At 42.3% G+C, this 22,591-nt stretch overlaps 1 non-coding gene across 1 annotated transcript; it reads left to right on the top strand.

Annotated features, from left to right (window-relative positions):
* The first annotated feature begins 248 nt into the window (after positions 1 to 248).
* Positions 249 to 321, top strand: TRNAG-CCC (transfer RNA glycine (anticodon CCC)). The gene has a single exon. It is a non-coding gene; the product is annotated as a tRNA-Gly (tRNA).
* The last annotated feature ends 22,270 nt before the right edge of the window (positions 322 to 22,591 follow it).

Here is a 22,591-nt window from a genome sequence, read left to right on the forward strand (position 1 = left end):
GGAAGAATAGCTTCTCTATTGAATCCCATACATACATCTCTTCTAGGAGGACGGTTCCTTGCCCACCAATCTTGATTCTGTCTCATCATTGAATGATCCTTGTCGAATGAATGGCTTAAGGAGTAATTCAGTGCAGAGGAACAAGTCAGAGCAGACCTGTGTCCTATGACCTGGTCAGTGTCACCTCCAACCCTACAATCAATTGATATGATTGAAATTACTTTAAAAATAAATGATGTTCTGGGACTTCCCTGGTGGTCCAGTGGCTAAGACTCTGCACTCCCAGTGCAGGGGGCCCAGGTTTGATTCCTGGCCAGGGAACTAGATCCCACATGCTGCAACTAAGAGTTCAAATGCCAAAACTAAAGACCTTGCATGCTGCAATGAAGATCAAAGATATCCACTGCCGCAACTAAGACCTGACATAGCCAAATAAATACATATTTTTAAAAATAAATGAATGAATGTTGCTCTGGAGTTTAGCCCTCTACCGTTGCATGAAGAACTCCACCCCACCCCAAAGTCATACTCTTGTTTATTTCACAATTGTCAAAGTGAAGAAAAATGTCTATAGGGGAGATTTTGCTTATCCAATGGAATTTTTACTTTCTGATTCTTCAATGAACAACCACTGGGATCGTGACTGAGAGGTAGCATAGCTTAATGGCTCAGAATGTCTGCCACCAATAATGTCAGGTTCTCTGAGTTCAGATCACCACTCTGCCATGTTTCTGCCCAGATGTGCTCCAGTAAGTTACTTAGCCTCTCTCTTACTAAGTTCTTCATCTGTAAAATGCAGACAATAAAAACCCCTTCCTGCAGTACTGTGGTAACCAGTAATCCACCTTCGATGTGTTATTGCTTGCCGAATGCTCAGCACAGTGCCTACCTTATAGACAGGGCTCCAAATTTACCTATAACTCTTGATGTAATTAAGAATCCTTAAATAATTTGTCCAACTCATGAGTTTGAGCAAACTCCGGGAGATGGTGAAGGACAGGGAAGCCTGGTGTGCTTCGGTCCATGGACTGAAGTCAGATAGGACTTAGCGACTGAAGTGAAGTAAAAGTCACTCAGCCGTGTCTGATTCTTTGCCACCCCATGGACTATACATTCCATGGAATTCTCAGGCCAGTATACTGGAGTGGGTAGCTTTTCCCTTCTCTGGGGGATCTTTCTAACTCAGGGATCCAACCCAGGTCTCCTGCATTGCAGGCAGCTTCTTTACCAGCTAAGCCACAAGGGAAGCCCATGGCTTCAGACTGAGCGACTGAACAACAACAAACAATTTGTCAAGATGCAAGATTCTTTAAAGAGATCTTTTAAAAGATCTTTTATAATTTGTCAGAATACAAGAAGTCTTTTTTTTAAAGTAATCTCTTTACAAGTTGTTTTCAAAACCATCAGCCTGTGCTAGAGGACTAACAATGGCCCTTTGGGAAGAAGCCGAAAAGTCCAATTCATTAATACAGAATTTATCAGCAAGCATTACTGCTCATGCATATCGTAGGTTCCAATTACACTAAAAGCTTGTCTACTTTAACTCAGAGCCTTCTGTTGACGTTAGCTGAGACATTACGTGTTTCCCTAGCAACTGACCTGGGTTGTTAAAAGCAGAGCAGTATGAACCCATCCTTCTGGACTTGGAGATGAAAGTCACTCTTTTCAAAGGGAGGGTAGCCCTCAAAAAGAGAAAGAAAAACAAACTCTCCAGAAACAAAGATGTTTTCATGTAAATATCCTTAAGGAGAGAAAGAAAAAGGGCAGTAATCAAAGCTAAAGGGAGACGACATGGAACAGATTTGTTCTGCATAATTAGTGGGTTTTGTAAGCACAGCCTGGAAGGTGGAAGTTGCTGGATATCACCATTGTCTTCCTGGCAGGATATTAGTTCTGTGTGATGCACTTGGACAAACAACTTCTATCTCTCTTTCTCAGTAAAGCCACAAACATGATCAATATCATCTCAACAGTAAAGCCACAAACATCAATATCAATTTAAACTGCATCCTATCCCTGGAGTAATCCTATCCTTGAGTAAGCAGAACAGAAGGCGCTATGAAGGTAAACAAACCAAGAAACGTTGGAAATTGCTTGCCTTTTGCTTATAGGCACCCTTCTCCTCTCTGGCCAACCTCTCCCTCTCTAGAGAAAAGCAAATGAATGACTGGCCAGATGAGAAAGCACTGCCGTGGAGGCTGGATAGCACTCAAAGTGGGATGGCACGGTGGTTCACATGGCAGTGTATTACACGCTACTCACGAACCAATACATTAGCCATTCTAGATAATCGGCAACTAGACAAGAGTCTGAAATCTTGGTTCCCTGGCCCATCTTTATTTATGTATGTATGTATTTATCTGGCTGTGGTGGGCTCACTGGCTCATGCACTTTTCTCTCACTCTCGTGAGCAGGGGCTACCCCGTAGCTGCAGGGCACAGCCGTCTCACTGCGGCGGCCCCTCTCGTTGTGGATCACAGGCTCTCGAGCATTCAGGCTTCAGTACTTATGACGCGTTGTCCCAGTTGTCTCAAGGCGCGCGGGATCTTCCCAGACCAGGAATCGAACCCGTGTCTCTTGCAGATGGATTCTTTACCCCTGAGCTACCAGGGAAGCCCTGCAGGTCCCATTTTGAATTTTTCTGGCCCTATACAGTTATTTTTATATTATCAACCCAATAAAAGTAATGAACATGTTGCCACCACATTTCTGTAACTCCTGGGTTATATGAAATGCCCTGTGTGTTATTGGACAGGAGTCTACATGGAGGTCTCAGGAGTATCAGTCCTCTGTCATCACCACTGTTAGGTCTCAGGAGTATCAGTCCTCTGTCATCACCACTGTTACATTGTGTACAACTCCAATTGATCTGAATTATTAACTATCTTGAGGTTTCCATCAGCACCACATCAGGATGAAGGGGGAAATCAAGCCCAGACGTTCCTATAATTTTGTTACGAAACAAAAATTATGGCTTTTTTTATTACTTATGTCTTATAATTTATGTTTATCATTATATTTTTACATAATCCTAAGGAGAGAAAGAAAATGGGGGCATCATAGCTAAGGGAGAGATTCACAGAAGAAATTGGATCACTGCTGAGTTTGCTTCTGTATCTCTGATGAGGAATGATGTTAAAATGATAGATAGACTCTCTTCCACAGCTAAAGACCCTGTTGACCTTTTAAGGATGACTTCTGCCTTCAGTCACTTGAGACAGAAGGCTTGGTTTACAGAGTCCAGCACTTCTGGATCATAAGCTTCACTCCATCACGTTACCACCTGGGTAGGACAATGGAAAATCACATTTTTTGAGACAAAAAGTACCCAGAATATGATTAAGCTTAATGCCATTCACATAGGCACAGCTATCAATAGACTCTCAATAAATGTAACTTTTCATCCTGCTAGAATCAGCCCCATGCAGTCATCCAGTATCACATGAGCCATAAATCCCAGATCTATGATTTCTTCTCAATTTTCCAGGACCAAGTGCCTGTCACAGCATTCTTAAAATGGTTCTTCTTAGACTATTGCTTCTCTTTTGCCTTTTCGTACTGTTCATGGGACTCTCAAGGCAAGAATACTGAAGTGGTTTGCCATTCCCTTCTCCAGTGGACCACGTTTTGTTAGAACTCTCCACCATGACCTGTCCATCTGGGGTGGCCCTACAGGGCATGGCTAATAGTTTCACTGAGTTAGACAACGCTGTGGTCCATGTGATCAGTTTGGTTAGTTTTCTGTGATTGTGGTTTTCATTCTGTCTGCCCTCTGGTGAATAAGGATAAGAGAATTATGGAAGCTTCCTGATGGGAGAGACTGACTGTGGGGGAAGGCACTGTACCCCTCTAAGCTTGATAAATAGGGTCTTTTTCCAGCTCATTGTGAAATACCTACACTAATATCATGGCTTTCTCTACTTTTTTACATGGCTGGCCCCAGAAATGTATAGAAATTATTAATGTCAAGTTTATTTACATTATTGGATTTCCTGTCTTCCCCTGGGTGATTCCCAATCAGCTAATAGATAGAAAATTTCTTAAACCCAAGATATGCTATCATCAATACTGCTGCAATGATATTAATTCCCTTACGAAGGTAAATAAAATAAATTAAGACCACACTAACATCAACGTTTTTAACAAGAACCTCTGCTATAAAAATTTCTAGCTTGAGAGAGGCCTTTTCCAGCCAAGGTTTCTCATGAAAGAAAGAAATCAATGGGGTCAGTCTGAGTGATAAATAAACCTCATATGGCAAATCAGTGGCCCAAGGTTGAGAGTAGGGAGTTCCAAAACTGAATGAGATGGCACTTTCATTCTATTCTTGTCTTCAGATATTTTCTAAAAATGCTCAAGTTCTGGGATATTTATAAGGTCTTTTCTTTGGATTAAAAAAAAAGACAAGTGCATCTCTATAGACACATCACAGTTATCATGGGAAACAGACTTAGAAATTTTACCAAATAACGTGATGTAGCTTCCAGAATGGAGAAGGCAACGGCACCCCACTCCAGTACTCTTGCCTGGAAAATCCCATGGACGGAGAAGCCTGGTAGGCTGCAGTCCATGGGGTCGTGAAGAGTCGGACACAACCGAGCGGTTTCACTTTCACTTTTCACTTTCCTGCATTGGAGAAGGAAACGGCAACCCACTCCAGTGTTCTTGCCTGGAGAATCCCAGGGATTGGGGAGCCTGGTGGGCTGCCGTCTATGGGGTCGCACAGAGTCGGACACGACTGAAGTGACTTAGCAGCAGCAGCAGCAGCAGCTTCCAGAAAAGTGAAACTTAAACATCAACTGTTTTGAATGAAGTAAGTGGAGAGCGTCTTCGATTCTGCCCAGGTGAGACCTTACCTTGAGCATGGCAATAGGTAAGCACCAGGTGAGTCATAGGGGGATGGAGATAAAGAGAAGAGTGGGGGGATTTGAAACCATGACATGTGAACTTTTCTACCAAAAGCAAGGTTACTGTTTCCTCTGCAAGGTCATTCCCACTTGCTCTGATTTGTCATCTCTACTCTGCCCTTAGCACCGTTCCCTCACCCCACCCCATGCTGGCTTGAGCCTTCTTGTCTCTTGCTCTTCTTGCAACACCTTCTCTCTCCCTCCACCCTCGCTCCAGGTCTGTCCTGCCCCTAAACAATGCAATGGTTTGGAGCCCAGGCTCAGGAGCAAGGCTATTGGGTACAGTCTGGTTCTGCCACTTCTAGCCATGTGACCTTGACCAAATGGTTCAAATTCCCTGTGCTTCCATCCAAGTGGGGATAACTGCACTTATTCCACAGGATTATTGAGAAAATGCAATGCATTTGTCTATGAGAAACCCAGGAACACCGCCTGCACACAGGAAGTGCCTCATCACTGACTATCCAAGTAGGTTTCATGCCACTCCCTTTTTCAAATACCACCAGAGCCTCATGTTGCCTAAAAGACTGGATGTCAAGCCCCTCAGCACAGCATTCTGGGTCATCTTTGCTCTAGACCTAACCTAACTTTTCAGGTTTCCCTTGTAGTCTATGCTTCAGACACATGCACACTTTAATCCAGGTGTGTCTGGCTACCTGGCATTCATCAACCTGCCAAACCTTCTTCTCACCTGTTCTTACTGCCACCAGTGACGGAAGGCCCCCTTTCCCCAAAGGACCTTTTAAAGTACTGCATACCCATGAAGGCCTGGATCAAGGGGTCTGTCATCCAGATAGAGTCCTAGTAACCCCATTCAGAAAAGTGATCCCATCCTCTATGTTTCTCTGACCCTCTGTCACTCTATTACAGATAACATCACACACACTTGTATTCTCAGAATTGTGGGGATGGGGAGAGAGAGCTTAGGAAATGAGGGTGAGTCACCAAAAATTATCCCAGATCCCATTCTGTGATGTTTCTGCTCTTAAAGGGGGAGCCTGTCAAGTAAAAATAAAGAAACAGTGAAAGAAAGCAAAAGAAAGAAAGGGGAAATGACCCATGGAGCTGTTCTGTGTCCTCAAATCTGAAACAGTTACCGTCCTAAGGAAGAGGAGATAGTAACGCATCTGACAACGGTGGAGACCCGTACCTTGAAAGAAGCAGTGATTGAGCCGAAATCATTCAAAGCTCCAGCAACGAACCAACCTCTGTTGAGGGATTTTGTGTTGAATTTACACTCAAATGAAGGTAACTCTGAGCCATTCAATATTTAAACCATCTTATATTTTATGTCCTTCAAACCATAAAAGAGGGCGTCTTCTCACTTAAACTGTGGTCTTAAAAGTCTTTCTTTCTGAAAGTATAGCTAATAACTAGCTATTATTAAATGTTGGAATCCTCAAATCTTGCAGGATTACTGGAGCCACTTTAAAAACAAAGTGGGAGACGCTGCACAGTTTCTGCCCTGACAACCTACCACGGTACAATCTGCTAACACAGTGAAAGGAACAGGTGTTAGAAGCTGTGATAACTTCATGCAACCAGTTGAGAAAGCCTTAAAACACTTCTAAAGTACTCCAGTCCTTCCCTAAAGTTTTACAAGTAATTGGAAGAGATGGGATCTGTGATGAAAACTTGAGCTCTGGTCGTTATTTTTAGAGAAACTAATCTAAAATCAATGCACATCTTAAGAATCAAGTCTTGATAACAATAGCATGTCTTGATGTCAGACTTTGAGTGTTTATAAGTAAAATAATAGACTTCACAATAATTTATACACATTCCACAATTAAACCCCTGGAGCTTTTAGAAAACCAAAAATAAAAGTAATCCATAATTTTGAAAGAGTAAAATATATTCTACCCACCAGGTAGAAACTAGGATTTTATCTGGGTTCATAGATACCAGCCCAGGAGTGGACTTTGCCAGGCACATCACTGTATACTCACACAGTAAGACAGTTTGTGAGTTGATCTGATTAATGGGCTGGGGCTTAATTCCGTTTGTGGGTCCATCAAGTGAAAGACAAACGTTTGCACTTGATTCAGCCTTGGATAATCCTAAGGTTATACGGCTCTAACAAGATAATCCATTAAGCACAGTTGCTCAAGTGTCTGTCCATTTGGGAGAAGAATTTATCAGGAGGCTGTCAGAGGAAAAGAACCCTAATGATGTTACTCCAGACATTGAGCTCACTCTGCAGATTTGAGAAGGTCCTCTGCCAAAGAACCCACACCAGAGACGAGCCCACACCGGAAAAGAGGCTACAGGCAGATTTATGGAGCAGGGAGACCACACTAGCTGAGAGAGCCCCATGGACCCCTCCTTACCTCTTCACAAGCTTTGAGTTTGGCTTCACCAACCCTGAGCTCTCCTAGACACTTACAAGTGATCTATAGTCTGAGTTTGAAGCTCATCCAAAGATAACTGCAGAGCCATCAAATTTTATTTCTATGAGGCTTCTCTGGAATTTACTGAGTCTGCACTGGACTTTGGACAAAAATGACCTTAATTTTCTTTGTCACGGTAATCATACATTTCAATCATTAGCTCCAGACTATGCTATGAAAGCCCAATATTAAAGGTTGAACCTATTAAAGATTATAGCCTGTATAATGGTTCTAAGCAAGAAAACTTTTCTTCTTTGGTTTTGAGTTTAGTGGAAGTTTAATGAAAATATTCACCCATCCATAATTCTATGGATACACTAGGAGGGAAGAACATTTTAACTGTGTTTAGAATTCACGTCACAAAAAGAGAGTTGAATTAGTTTACATTTCTTAAGTAGTAAACTTAATGGGTCATGGGCTGACAGGGAGAAATGCTAGGTGATATCCTTGCTGTAGTACAGTTCAGTTCAGTTCAGTCGCTCAGTTGTGTCCGACTCTTTGCGACCCCATGAATCGCAGCACGCCAGGCCTCCCTGTCCATCACCAACTCCCGGAGTTCACTCAGACTCACGTCCATCGAGTCAGTGCTGCCATCCAGCCATCTCATCCTCTGTCGCACATTGCCACATAAATAGCTAGAGGAGAATGGCAAACTTAGCATCGATACAGATAAGAAAATACTTCCTGGAGTTTCACCGGATGATTGTTGTATAAAGTGATTGAGCTCTAAGCAAAGGATATAACAAGGCCGCCTAGTATTGTCTTTTCCCCAATGCACCATCCAGCTCTTTGTTTCAAACCATTTAGATGCTGAACACAGCATCCGACCTGCCAACCTTCTGCCATGGATGCCCCTTTCAGACCTTCAGCCAGGCTCTCAGGTCTCCCTTCCAAGTAGAACAATGTTCTGAGACACTGCCATCTTGTGGCCAGTCCCAGAGACAGCATGCGTGCTGGGCACCTGGCACACCCATCACCCAAGAGAGGAAACAGGAGACTGAGTTTTCACAAATGGGCATTTGGGGGATGGAGAAATTAACACCCCCCAAAATGCGGAGTAGCATGCCCAAGTCAATTTGCTGTACAATTGTACAAGTGACAGTTATTTAAAATAGAATTCACTTAAAAATTATTAAGGTTATTTCCAGAGTGCTGTGTATTCAGCCAAGGTACCATTTTGGAAAAAAAAAAAAAATAGAATCAAATAAAGTAATAGTTTAAAAAAAAGAATCTGAGCAATGTCAGCACTGTCCAAAGGAATATTCCTGCAATATAAAAAGGAAAGAGTAAAACATGTCTCAAGAAGACCCTGCACACAGAGGGTGACTGCTAATCTGTGAGATGAATTCTGTACATGACATTCCGGAAAAGAGGGACAGTATTAGGGACCACATGTCCCCAACATTTAATTTGGAAGATTTTAGAACCTTTAAAAAGTAATATCGTGGAACACCTGTATTCCTGTCCCTTAGATGTACCAACTGTTAATATTTGACTGTTTTATCTATTTGAAACTACTTGCTTTCTTCTTAAAGACTGGACAGCAAGTTGAAGTCATCATTAGACCTCCCTCAGCCTGAAAATTTAATCATTTATGTTCCAAGATAAGGGTCTTCTCCATAACCAGGATATCAATGCCACACTTGAGAAAATTAACTTCAAATCAATAACAGTATGTAATGCAAAGTCCATATTTCAACTACTTTTAATTGTTTCCCCAAACATCTGCACACCTTTTCTTTTTCCTGACCTAAGATGCATTCAAGGTTTGCATGTTGTGTTTGATTACAATAAGTCCCTGAAGTATGAACCTTCAGGTTACAGACTTTCAAAGAAACGTGCGAACATGCCCTGTGTGCCAGCTATTGAACATACTGCTGTACTTTTCAAGGTCTGTACTGTAAGAATAAAGTATCTTCTTTATTTTTTGCCTTTGTTTTTATGTACTATGCATTTTGTATGTATGTTTGCACTTATATATTATGTATTTTATGTGAAAAGTATTATATTACTATATGAACTTGTTCTTTTGCCTCTTAGAGCAAGAGGTTTGGGGCTTCCCAGGTGGCTCAGTGGTAAAGAACCTGCTGACAATGCAGGAGATGCTGGTTTGATCACTGGGTCAGGAAGATCCCCTGGAAAAGGGAAATGGCAACCCGCTCCAGTATTCTTGCCTGGAGAATCCCATGGACAGAGGAGCCTGGCGGGCTACAGTCCTTGGGGTTGCAAAGAGTTGGACATGACTTAGTGACTTTAGCGACTAAACACACACACAGTTACTACCTGGCTGATCCTGTTAGTTGGGTACCTAGGCTAACTTTGTTGGACTTACAAACAGATTGGACTACGAACCTGCTCTCAGACAGAGCTCATTTGTATGCAGGGGACTTACTGTATCCTGTCTCTTCAGCCTCTTTCCATCTAGGGCCAACCCTCCCCATCACCATTTTTTGTCATTCCTGACACTGGCTGGAGAGGCCAGACAGCTTCCCGTATCGTTTTCAGCATCCTGAATCTGTTCATATATACTGACTCCAGACGACAGTGGCCACTGATGTCACCTTCTCCCACGTCTGCTCTCATTTCCTTATATGTGAAACATTTTCTTCTGTGGGTTTCCAGGTTGAGCACTGGAGTCCTTCAAGGAGGAACCGGGAGATGCATCATTAAACAACTTGCCTGTCTATGACACATCTCAAGGGAGAGACCCAGAGGTCCTGGGGTTTTCAGAGCGGGTGGAGCCAGGGAGAACAGCTCTGCTCATGACTGGCAGTTACTCTCAGAGGCTCCATCCCCTTCTGCCCCATCCACACAAGCAGAACTTAAACGCTTAGCCTATTATTTTCAATCCCCTGTGATATTTTCATCACAGATATTTTCATCACAACTTGTCTTGAAGGAAAAGATCTTTGATGTGGTCAAAACGTGCATAGGTAGAAATGATGAAATTTCAAAAACAAGCCAACCCTGTTTTGTATCCCTTGCTACCTTCTCAGTCGTAGTCACTGGCATCTGAGAGGTCAAGCTCTTTGTTGCCGAGTATGGTGTATTCCCCATCACTGTTAACCTGCCCATCTGTAGTCAGCCCACTCTCCAGAACATCCCAAGGGAGCTTGTTCAGGTTTTTCTTTGTGCTCACTTGCATAATTGCTTGAGGTCTTACATAAAATGAAAAGCTGGTGGTTTCCTCTGTTATTTTAGGCATATGTAACATACAACTCAATGGACATGAACTTGAATAAACTCTGGGAGATGGTGGAGAACAGGAAAGCGTGGCATCCTGCAGTCCATGAGGTCACAAAGAGTCAGACATGACTTAGCAACTGAACAACAACAGAATTTATCCAGGGATCGAACCCAGGTCTCCCACATTGCAGGTGGATTCTTTACTGTCTGAGCCACCAGGGAATTCCATCAAGGGACCATATACCCTCAACTGGATCTGGTCCCTCCTATTCCCAAATGATGTTCCATTTCCAACACCCCATTGCCCAGACCTTCTTGATGACTCCAGTCAAAATCTGATCTCCGGATCTGGGAGGATAGCTGTGCTGACCCAAGGGACACCTTGCTTATACCAGGGGTAGATGCACTGACTTGTCCAGTGGTATGACCCAAGTCAAGAGTTTGTCTTTCCTACCCTGGGCACTTAGTTCCCATGTAATGTTTGATTGCCAAATAAGGTTATAACCTGGCCATTTGTATTGTCTCTTTTTCATAGACCTAAATTTCACAAAAGCACAAAACCATTCTCCCACAGCAAGAGGAAGAGTTGTTGTTTAGTTGCTAAGTCATGCCCAACTCTTTCACGACCCCATGGACTGTAGCCCGCCAGGCTCCTCTGTCCATGGGATTTCTCAGGCAAGAATACTGGAGTGGGTTGCCATTTCCTTTTGCAGGGAATCTTCCCAACCCAAGAATCTAACCCACATCTCCTGCACTGGCAGATGGATTCTTGATCACTGAGCTACCAGCGAAGCCCAGGAGGAAGAGTGACTACAGCCTAATCAGAAAAAAAAAAAACAAAAAACTAAAAACTTGATGAACTCTGATTGTGGAATCAAGTCCACCTGAAATTACAACTAAACCAAACTCTAGCTGATTAATCTGGGGAAAGGTACATATCTAAGTTTTAATTTTCTCATCCGTAAGATAGGATTACTGAAAACATGTTCCCTTTAGGATGCTTATAAATCTTAATGAGATAATGGCTATAAAATGCTTTATTTTTCAGACTCTTTCAGATATCCCAACATGCATGACACAGATTTCAATGTGTGTCAACCATTGCTAAGAGGATTCCTAAGACTTGAGGATTTCACTGATTGCAGTTATGGAGAATAAATAGCAGAATTAGACAAGACTTTGGGGAATTTGAATGTAGCAGTGCAGAAATTCTTTATGGATGATGAAAAGTGTTACTTTGCGATAAAAATTAAAAGCCCATTAAAAAGGGCATTGGGTACACATTGTCAGGAGTATTTAACAGAAGGCCTTTGCCAAGGAAGGGGAAATTTTAGTCAAGTGGTTCCACCTCACAGGATAAAGGGCTGTTTAGCCAGCAGTGGCAGGATTTCCTGACTGTGCTTAGCTGAATATTTGTCCTCAGCTGATAGACGCACGTAGACCTGTGTCCTGGCCAAAATGACAGAGATAAACTGCTTCTCGCACTCTGAATTCTTCCAGAGGTGGGTTTGGCCCAGTCAGCAGGTCTGGGTATATGAACTTGCAGTGGGTGAAGGAAGGCGATATGAGGTGCATACGAGGTACTCCCAGCTCCAAGGTGCTCAGCGACCTCACGCAGTCACACCTTGCTCCTCCCCTCCATTCAGAGTGGCCTCTCCAACTTCTGCATTCATCATTTCAAGCCCTCACCATCCACTGATGGTCGTGGAGGGACAAGTCAACCTTCTGTTTATGCTCATAGGTCACTCTCGTTCTGCGTACCGGAGATTTTCATTAACTCTTTGAGACGGGACCCATTTTCAAAACTCTATCCTTGTGATGTTTGAGTGTTTTTCATCTCTCAGTATGGATTAATCCTATTATTCTTTAATTTATTTTATTTTTTGGCTGTCGTAGGTCTTCCTTGCTGCATGTGGGCTTTCTCATTGTGGTAGCTTCTCTCGTTTTGGATCGTGGGCTCTGTAGTTGTGGCTCATGCACTTAGTTGGCATAAGGGATCTTCCCAGACCAGGGATTGAACTGGTGTTCCTTACATTGCAAAGCAGATTTTTAACCACTGAACCACCATGGAAGCCCAGTCCTTTTATTATTAGTTTCAGTTTTATTCTTTCTAAAAGAAGGAGAATGAAATACAGTCACATAACAAGAGGTAACACATTTAAGTACACGTGTACCAGAGAAAGTCTAAATCCTTTATGTGTGAAGTTATTTAATCCACATAATAATACTATAAGATATGTACCATTCATATTTATATTGTGCATAGAACAAAAACACCAGAGAAGTTGAACAGTTTGTTCAAGAAAACATATCTGGGAATTGGCAAAGCGAGGATTTGAATCCATGTAGTGAAGTCTGTGCAATTAAACACTACCTTATACCATCTCTAAGATTCATTCATTCACTCAATACACCCTTATCACGTAAGCCTGTGTATACAAAGGTATATAAATTCTATTTACACAACTTTATGGGCTTGATCTACAATGCTTGCTACAGTAATTTATTATAAGAAGGTGCTGCAGCATATTCCACACTGATAATGTTTTAATATAATGAAAATTCTGTCCCTTGTCCCTTTTGATTTTAATTACTTACACTGAGCCTTAAAAGAGAGTTTTGTTCTTCATCTATTTCCAGAACTACTACACACTGATGCATCTTTGCAGTAAGCTTACCTAAGTTACTAAATATAAGGAATGATTTGTGGTTTCTGTCAATGAAAGCTGAAAAGGCTGTTACCCAAAATATCAAAAGATACATTTCAAATACTCTCAAAAATATCCAAATGTCATACCTTTGACCTTCTCAAAAAGAAGAGCTCTTGACAAGTTTATTGTCTCATTTAGAAGTAATAAATATTAGTACATTAACAGAGGTAGAGAGGAGAGGAAAAAGCAATTTATTCTTTTTTTTTTTTTCTTTAATAAAAGGCGGGTCAAGACAGCAGGATAATTGTTCACATGTGTCTTTAGAACAGAAGCTCCAGAGATTTAAATAAAGTGTGTTTCCCCTGATGACAGAATCAAATAATGAAAATGGAATGTTTATTCAAAATTACTTTGTATTTAAGATCATTTATAAATAAGGTATTGAATGTGCTGTTTGTAATGGTTATACATCACATTTTAAAAATATAACAAGGAGAACATTTTCTCATGAGCCCATCAGATCAGATCAGATCAGATCAGTCGTATTGATCCAAATTAGCAACAAATTCAGAGCATCTGTTTCTACAACCACCATGAGAGAAGCATGGCTTACAGATTTTATGTTTGATTGTTTTCTTAAAATATAACTTTATCAATTTCTCTATTATATGTACATACTAAAAAGTACACTTGTAGAAAATACTCTTGTCTCAGTTTAACATTGATTTGTCTGATATCCTTAACATTTAAACTGATCGGCTAGTAATTTTTAAAAGTCAGTTTCACATGCACCCATTATATTCCAGCCACTTTGGGGATGTATGATATCATAAATTAACAAACTATGTAATGATTCTATAACAGCAAGACAGTCACCAAAATAATTTTCCAGAAACTAAAAATTCAACTTACTGGCTGTTGGAAGGTTCAGTTCTTCAGTGGAGTTAAAAACCAAATCTGCAAGCAAGTGACTTTGGGAAGGTTACCTAACCTTCCTGAGAGTCCCAGCGGCCTCCTCAATATCAGAAGGACCAGCAGAGAACCTGCCACACAGTATTCATCCAAAGCCCTCAAAGCTGGCACGTGGACAGCATTCAGGGTGGGTGGCCTGGATAATCAGCACACCACTGTCTTCATTCCAAAACACAATAGGTTCTTTTACTGCTGTATCCTAAATAGGACCCATCTGAATCCTTCTTGAGACACACAAATAACCGAGGCAAGAAATAAAAGGAAATTGTGAAAAAGTTCACAAGGAAAAGCCTGTTGCTTTGCTAAGCCTGCACCGTGCCGGCCACTTGGCCTTCTCTCTCAGTCCTGACAGCCACGCTGTGAGGCTGGGCTACCATCTCCTATACCAGGCCAGAGTCAGGTACAGTCCAGAGAAATGAGAGAATCCTGCCCTCAATGCAGGGGTGCAAGTGACTTCCTGCTGTGCTACACAACCCCACCACTCTGATCCCATCTAGGCTAGACCAGGGATAAAAGTGTCACCTGAAACCAAATACTCTTACAGGTCTGTCCAACAGGCACATGTGCAGAGACCAGGTTGCTGCTGTTTGGTCACTAAGTCGTGTCTGACTCTGCGATCCCAAGGACTGCAGCATGCCAGGCGTCCCTGTCCGTCCCTATCTCCCAGAGTTTGCTCAGACTCATGCCCATCGAGTCAATGATCTCATCCATCCATCTCATCCTCTGTTGCCCCCTTCTCCTTCCACGCTCAACCTTTCCCGGCATCAGGGCCTTTTCCAATGAGTCGGCTTTTCTCATCAAGTGGCCAAAGTATTGGAGCTTCAACATCAGTCCTTCCAATGAATATTCAGGGTTGATTTCCTTTAGGATTGACTAGATTGATCTCCTTACTGTCAAGGGACATTCCAGAGTCTTCTCCAGCCCCATAGTTTGAAAGAGGCCGGGTAACCCCTGGCTAACAGGATCAGGTCTGCCTTGAGAAATTTGAACTCAAGACGTGCAGAGAGAGAGTTGGTCGGCAGGTGGCAGCAGTGCACAGAGTCCCAGCCAGGAGCGCTCACGGCAGGAAAGGCCAATAAACAGAGAGAAGGCGCTGGGGGAGAAATGATGACTGCTGGGAAAGCCAGCAGACTGAGGAAACGGTGGGCTAGTGTCTCAAAGAAGCGTCTTATTGGAATTAGAATTCAGGCTTCTTTTATACTAAAACAGGAAGAGGTTGGCTCTTGGCTGCAAACTTTCTGGTGCAGGAATCTTTTGTTCTTACAGCTGTCTGAGCTTGTCTGATCACAGTGTTCCTATAAACCTCCAACAAGACTGGTTATTCTCTGTTCTTCAGCTCTTTGTCTCTATAGGAATGGAAAAGTATTATACCGTAAAGGTCAGAACCTTGAGAGTGGGTTATCATGCGTATTTCAGGCTCTGGGCAACATTCTTTTACAAAAAGTGCAGAGCCAGCCTGTCTAAGCACAGGCAACCAAGCATAAAAGTCAGAGCGAAAGGATCCAATACGGAATCATGTCTGTACTGTTACAGGGAGGAGTAGAAGAAATTTAAAAAAACAGTGACCAAGTTACCAAAATAATGGAGCACTAGAAAAATGATCAAACCTTTCCACCACTGAGGAGGAAACGGAGAGCCCATCTTTTCCCAGACGACCCCAGGGACACGTCACATCCTGGGAGAGAGAACAGAGTGGTCACTGAACATCAGAGGGGCCCTTCTGAGGCTGGACACCAGGAGACTGTTATGATGACCAAGATGAAATGAGACAATGAAGCAAACGTCACGGTTATAAATCAGCAATAAATACAGGTCTCGGGAACCTTAACTTCCCCCGAAGAGGAAGGTTTCTGTGTTTGTTTAAATAGTAGAAGGAAAAAGAAATACCAGGTGTGATTCTGTTATCCTTTTAAGCTACTTTCTGAAAGAAATTACAAGACCTTATCTTCATAAAATAGGCCAAGTTGACATTCTTCTGTGTCTGGTATTCACCCACATATTCCTCAGGGCCAGCAAGAGGCCAATTTGCAGAGACACGACTATGAAATTTCAGCAAATTAATGCAGCTACCACCGAAGTCCAATGTTTCTTTTTCTTTTTCAGTTGCCTTTACAATGAACAATGTTTCTTTCCAAGGGAAAGATTGTTTTCTCCCTAAAGAAAAGAATATATATAAGAAGTAAAAAATATGTATATATGTACAGAGAAAAATATGTATGTACACATAAGTCTACAGAGAAAGGATATAGATATAAATAGGTATATATGTTTCTATAAATATATATAACATGTTATATCTTTTATTTCAATATATAATTTTTATATATGCTTTTATATCTATATCATTTTATGTATATATCTATGTCATATATGTAAGTATATAAGTGGATAGATACACACACATACTTAACTAGGTATCAGGTCACTGGAACTTAGACTAAACTTTAAAATGAAACCATATACAATTTTTGAAACAGACACCAGGATAACATATTTAAAGCCCAGATTCTAATCTAAAAGTTTTGACTTTTAAAATCACCAGCCCATACATTTCTGTCCTGAGGCTCTTCACTATGTCAAATTACCATTTATATAAGCATTTGATAGGTATTCATTAACTCAAAAAAAAAAAAAAAAAGATGGCTATTTCTGCTCATTCCATTGAATTTCTGATCTGTTGAATTAGCATAGGAAATTGCAGAGCTGCATGCTGCTGCTGCTGCTGCTGCTGCTAAGTCGCTTCAGTCGTTTCCAACTCTGTGGGACCCCATAGACGGCAGCCCACCAGGCTCCCCCATCCCTGGGATTCTCCAGGCAAGAATACAGGAGTGGGTTGCCATTTCCTTCTCCAATGCACCAAAGTGAAAAGTGAAAGTGAAGTCACTCAGTCGTGTGCGACTCTTAGCGACCTCATGGACTGCAGCCTACCAGGCTCCTCCGTCCATGAGATTTTCCAGGCAAGAGTACTGGAGTGGGGTGCCATTGCCTTCTCTGGCAGAGCTGCATGACTGCTAATCAGATAGGTTTCTTTTCAAATACTGCCAGCTGGGCTTTAGAAGAACAAGGCACGCATTGGGTGTTACATGAGGGTAAGGCCAGGCTGATAGATTTCCTTCAACTTCTGAATGCCAACCAGCATGTGCACAGTTTTTGACTTACCAAAGAAGGACGCTGAAGCTAATAAACTCACCTCTTTGTAGGCTCTCACAGTCTATGACTGTTGGCATTTTAAATACACCTCAAAGCCGTTTCATTTGAGATAACACCTGGGAAAGGCGCTTGCCAACCAGGAACATGTCTTCTCTAATTACTGTCCTAGAAATTCAAATCAGCCACCACAGAGACTCATATTAAAATTCCTACATTGTTCCTGACCACAGGGAGACAGAGGTTGAACCTGCTCAATGCTGACAATTGCCAAGTTTAATGCATCTTAATAAAATCATGACCTGCTTTGATATAGCAGTTGGCACATCCTTTTATAAAGTCTAACAGTCAGGGTTCTTTGTGCTTTCAAGGGGTGCAAAAATCTTAAACCTAAAATTTTTAGGTTAGAAGACAAAGGCAGCAACAAGAGTCAAAGCAGAAATATGATGAGAGAGGATACATCGGAATACTAAGTAGTCAATATAACAATTGTATTCTATCCATGTCGTGTAGAATTAAATATGTCACATATGCTGTTCACAAAGCCACCCACCTCTCAATCAAACTGCTTCTTTCAAGAGCTGAAAACCAAGTAAATACCACTCCCACTCACAACGCCCAAATTTCTTAATTCCAGAGTCACTGCAGCTTTTCACAGAGGTCCAGTGTCACATCGATTTTGCAACCAATGCAACCCAATATTGCATGACTCTGAGGTTATTATTTGGGTCCTAACTGCTGTGCATACTGTTCACTGCATTATTTCTTTTCATCCAGGCTAATTTATCACCATCTCCACTACTGATGGTTCTTTATTTAATGGATACATAAATTTGGATTTTTAACTCTTGGCAAAAGATTTGTAACATACTTGTATGTTTGCCTCTGGCTCTTTGATTTTTCTTGACACTACAACGTATTGTTCCGTGAGTTAATCCAACTCACTCTTCCTCAATAGCTTGGCTACCTATTGACAGGCTAAAGTGCACTGAAAGAAGAGGCAAAAACATGCTTTCCCCTATAACTTAAAAATAATTTTCTTGAGACCTGTTAATTGACAGTAGTGAATATCTGGGTCAGTAATGGCAGTGGTGATATCTTTCAAGAGAGTCTAAATACAAAATTTAGGTTAAACTACACCATTAGTGCCATTCTCTTTTTTCACACAGTCACCGTGGTCCTTGAAGGGAAATTTTGTCATACAGAGGCAACAGGGACCAATGTGGCTCAAGAATCTCAGGAGATTTTATTGGCTTTGCAATGTCTCGCACACCTTGAAGGAGGTCTGGGACTCACCGTATGCCTGAGTTAAGGAAATAAAGGGGGCGCAAAAATTCTATAGATAAGATAGCTCACTCCAGCCAAAGATTAGAATATTTTCTCCTGGTTGGGAAGATCCACTGGAGAAGGGGTAGGTTACCCACTCCAGTATTCTTGGGCTTTCCTGGTGGCTCAGCTGGTAAAGAATCCATCTGCAGTGCGGGAGACCTGGGTTTGGTCCCTGGGTTGGGAAAATCCCCTGGAGAAGGGAAAGGCTACCCACTCCTGAACTGTGGCCTAGAGAATTCCATGGACTGAATAGTCCATGGGGTCACAAGGAGTCAAACACAACCGAGCAGCTTTCACTTTCGTGGTTGTTCCCAGTTCCATTCCTTCCCATAGTCACAGCAACCCATATGCTTGAGAAGAAGGATATGAAAAACTTCTGATAGTCATATTTTTGTGGGCATGTCTTCATCCTTCATCCCTAGTGTAAAATGTACCTATTAGCCATTTTGTATTTCCATAATTCAGTTTAAGCTTGTTCTTTGAAGTTCTCAATTTATCTGAAAGTTACATTTCTGATGGAGGGAACTTTGAATTTATGAGGTGGATATTTGTAAAGCTGCCTCAGAGACTTGCTCTGTTAACTGCGTGTGTGCTCAGTCACAAAATCATGCCTGACTCTTTGGCATGGACTCAATCCCATGGACTGTAGCCCACTAGGGTCCTCTGTCCATGGGATTTCCCAGGCAGGAATACTGGAGCAGGTTGCCATGTCCTTCTCCAGGGGATCTTCCAGACCCAGGGATCAAACCTATGTCTCCTGCATTAGCAGGCAGTTTCTTTACCACTGAGTCACCTGGGAAGCCCTAATCCTCTTGCTCTCAGAGGCAAAAGAACAAGTTCAACCTTCACCCCAGAGAGCACTTGGCTCCACTTTCATCCCAGGGAGCCACTTTGTGGAGAGAGTCTTAGGTCAGCAGACGCTGAGCTTTAAGCATCTTCATTTCAGCATCTTTTCTCTAAGGAGCATGTGGAACAGGATTTCCCTTTGGTGAAGGGTTTGCCTTTGGGTGATCTTACCAGTCCCTTTACAAAATTCAAATCTGATGGCAATATTGAGTTCTGTACCTAAATTATAAGTTAATCATCCAAAAAGGATCAATCCTGTATTTGTGATTCCCTGAACAAAATTAACACATAAGAGAATTTTCTGAAAGAATTTTGGTAACCAGAGTTCTGGGGCACCACAGGAAGACCCAGGGGCGTGGCTCCTAGCAAAGGGTGGCTCATTGCTGGGGCGTGACACAGGGTGACTCAGGCTGCACAACTCCAGAGAGCCGGGTGGGATAGATAAAATGGTGACCTGCACACAGTAGCAAAAAGGACCAGTTCCTGAGCACATCTCAAAACCTTCATGAAGAAGAAGAAATGGGTAAAATTGTAGGGTACTGACAATACTGTAATACTGGGAGCAAAAATCAGAAAAAATATGTTAAGGTCTCTTCACCTTGCTTCCGCAGATTGACATCTGGGATTCAGCAGTAACATCAGGAGCCGAGATGTTTTGGAGACTGTCTCTTCTCATCTGGACCAAAAGTCAGAGGAAATAAAAGATTATTATTTTCCTCCCAGTTATCCAGTTTTGTTTGTTTGTTTGTTTGTTTGTTTGTTTGTTTTGCCATCAACCATCCTCTTTCTTCCTTCTTCTATCACCTCTTCCTGTGGGTCTTATCCTTTCTGAAGAGTTCTTCTACTGTTCAGTTCAGTTCAGTTCAATCACTCAGTCATGTCCGACTCTTTGCAATCCCATGGACAGCAGCACACCAGGCCTCCCTGTCCATCACCAACTCCTGGAGTTTACCCAAACTCATGTCCATTGACTCAGTGATGCCATCCAACCATCTCATCCTCTGTCATCCCCTTCCCCTCCTGCCTTCAATCTTTTCCAGCATCAGGGTCTTTTCCAATGAGTCATCTATTGTGATGACCCACAAATGTGTACACTTGACCTCAAACTCTCCTCTGAACCTCAGAGTCATGTACCCACTTGTTTACTTCTCAGCATGGTTGTAAAGTTCCACAGCCATCTCTGCTGCTGCTGCTGCTGCTAAGTTGCTTCAGTCATGTCCAACTTTGTGCAACCCCATAGACGGCAGCCCACCAGGCTCCCCCATCCCTGGGGTTTTCCAGGCAAGAACACTGGGGTGGGTTGCCATTTCCTTCTCCAACAGTCATCTCTACTTCAGACATTTTGGGAGCTGGAAGCACAGTTGTAGGACCGTGGAACTGAGGACTATCCTCCCCCGTTCACTGAGTGATCGAAGTGGAGACTCGTGGTTTCAAGCTGCTGGTAGGGGCATTTTTAGCCTGAAGATCGAACTTGGTAGGGTGGAATCGCAAGGTAGATGAGAGAGAAGAGGGCAGGGCTGCTGAAGAGTCAGACTGGGGAGTTGGATTTACAGGATGAGGGTAAGATGGGAGCTGAAGTGGTAAAGTGCTGAGCGGCTAGTCCAAGACATGTAGCAGGAGATACGTGGGAACTGGTGTCCCTGGTGTCATGCTGAGGTGGTACCCTTCAAAGCGGGTCTTCTGTTTCTAGTTTTCAATTCTGTCTTACGATGGAAGAGACCACCTTCCAGTGATTTCCCCGTTAAACCAAGTATATGGTTCTCTTGCGATTTCCCAAAGCTTTGGTATTTGTTAATTTATTCAACAGAATAGTTAACTGAACACCTTGTATGTACCAGCCACTGGGCTGAATACAAAGGACAAAATGGTGAATGGAAAATAGACAAGGGCCTTGAGTTTGTAGTGTTCAAGAGTACTGTAAAAAGCTAGACAATACATATTAAATGTAAAAACCCAAAATAATTACAGTGATGAGAGGGAAAAGGGGAGAGGCAATACAAGCGTAAGGGATTAAGAGGTACAAAATAGTATATATAAAATAAGCCACAAGGATATACTATACAGTACAGGGAATATAGCAAATATTGTATAACTATCAGTGAAGTGAAAGTGAAAGTTGCTCAGTCGTGTCTAACTCTTTGCGATCCCATGGACTATACAGTCCATGGAATTCTCCAGACCAGAATTCTGGAGTGGGCAGCCTTTCCCTTCTCCAGGGAATCTTCCCAACCCAGAGATTGAACTTATAACCTTTAAAAGGTGTGAATCATTATATTTTACACTTGTAACTTATATAATATGTCAACTAAACTTCAACAAAAATAAATAATTTTTAAAAGCAAAATAATCACAGTGGTTATAAACATTACAGTACACAAAGAGGATGCCATGGTTGACGGTACTGAGCAGCTCCTTTAGATGAGGTCATCATGAGAGGCCTCCCTGCCATTTAGGCTGAGAATGTGAGGAGCAGTGGGAGTGGTCCAGGAAAAGGGCAATCACTTCCAAGTTCCCAGGTGAGAAAGGGCTTTTGTGCTGGAAGAGTTGAAGAAGGGGAGAGGGACATGAGGTTGTAGCGATGAGATGAGGTTGTAGAGACCAGGTAGGACCACGCATACCACATTCTGTCATTGGGATTGTGCTCAAATGCCTTAGCAAGCCATTTAAGTGTTTATACAGGGACCTGGAATGATCCATCTAACATTTTAAAACGTGACTATAGTTGGTGAGTTGAGAATAGGATAGCAGAGTGGAAGGAAAGGAGACAGGAGTCAGTAAGGAGGCTACCAAAAGAGATGACGATGCAGACAGCAGAGATGGAAAACTGGAAAATACCCAAGGAACATTGGTGGATGCAGAACCACGAGCACTTGTGGATGGATTAGTGGTGAGGTTCAGAAGACAGTAAATGAAGGCTGACTCTTGGCTTTTGGCTAGAGCTCTGGGTGGATGTTGAACCGATTCCCAAGGCGAGCAATTGGAGAAGGGAGAGATATGGGGGGACTGGAAATCAAGTGTAGAGTCTCCAACATTAACACTGTGATGCTTGTGGAATGGGACTTCCAAGCAGAGATGCGGAGTAGACCTGTGGGCACATGACTCTGAGTCTTAGAGGACAAGAGGGGGAAAATGTATGTATCTGGGGGTTGTCAAGATAGATGAT

Source organism: Bos javanicus, chromosome 20 (assembly GCF_032452875.1).
Source record: "Bos javanicus breed banteng chromosome 20, ARS-OSU_banteng_1.0, whole genome shotgun sequence".
NCBI lineage: Eukaryota > Metazoa > Chordata > Mammalia > Artiodactyla > Bovidae > Bos > Bos javanicus.